Source organism: Apis dorsata, unplaced genomic scaffold (genome assembly GCF_000469605.1).
Source record: "Apis dorsata unplaced genomic scaffold, Apis dorsata 1.3 scaffold_227, whole genome shotgun sequence".
NCBI lineage: Eukaryota > Metazoa > Arthropoda > Insecta > Hymenoptera > Apidae > Apis > Apis dorsata.
Window position 1 is genome coordinate 409,262 of NW_006263509.1, and position 1,050 is coordinate 410,311.

The following is a 1,050-nucleotide window of genomic DNA, read 5'->3' on the forward strand; positions in this document are numbered from 1 at the left end:
AACATTCTTATTACGTATAAACTTTTGTTATATATAATATTATTAATAATTAATGTAGCTAAAAAATAATTAAAAAATAATTTAAAAAATAATTAAAATATTATTGTTATTTAAATATCTTTTTTATTTTAAATTTATAATTTATATTTTAAATTTTATAATTTTCATAATATTATAATATGCATTATTAGATTAATATTTTGTCAATATTAATAACTTTTACAATTCATTTTTTAAAATAATTATAATTTCAAAAATTATATAAATTTATTTTCAGAATAATTATAAAAATTCAAAGTATAGATTTAGACTATTATATAAATTAAATAGATTTTTTGTAAAAATCTACTATATAAATTTCAAAAATTTTTTCTTGTCAAAATCGATATTATAATAGTGAAATATCTCGAAATCGCAAATCTCGTTGGAGACAGTATTATCGCAGTTATCGATCGATGCGAGTCGCGCAATAGTATTCTTTAATAGTAGTGGTATTCGTATTAAGTTCTGACAAAAATTCAAGTGAAAATATCGCATAAAATGTACAAACGACATAACTCGGAATTTCTCGGGTTAGCCTCGGAGATGTATTTAATGAGTGATACAACTGTACAAATCTTAAAGAAATTTTATCAAGTAGCTTAGTTGTCGCATTATTCAGAGATGTCTGTGCCTTGAGAAACGGACTGACGGACAGACAGACGTCTCTGTCAAGTTTTTGTGATTCCCAACAAAATGTTGCTGTTTGTAAAATTTGGGAACTCTCCGGAGTGTATTTTATTTTTTATAGTGCTAACATTCTATCGGGTGCGTGATTGTTTTTAAGAAAAGAAACGTATATATAAAAACGTGGTAGTGTTGTCAAAGATCCTGGAAAATCCTAGGGTCCCGAAAACGAAGTTGGAATTTTCTTTACTTCTAAAAACTTTTGCCAACCACGCCCTAAAAAGGTCGGATTAATGGCATTAGAAAACATGGAGTAATTGTAAAATCAAGAAATAAAATCGGAATTCTTAGAAAAAAAAAAAAAAAAAAAAAAAAAAAAAAAAA

At 24.9% G+C, this 1,050-nt stretch overlaps 1 protein-coding gene across 3 annotated transcripts in view; it reads left to right on the forward strand.

The window, feature by feature from the left end:
- Positions 1 to 433: 433 nt before the first annotated feature.
- Positions 434 to 1,050, forward strand: part of LOC102672444 (protein son of sevenless) — an 8,161-nt gene continuing 7,544 nt past the window's right edge. The window contains exon 1 of one of the 3 annotated variants that reach the window (XM_031510411.1): positions 434 to 1,040. The gene's annotated coding sequence lies outside the window, so the exon portion shown is untranslated. The remainder of the gene's footprint in view (positions 1,041 to 1,050) is intronic. The other 2 variants (XM_031510410.1, XM_006615601.2) reach the window with 2 other exon arrangements.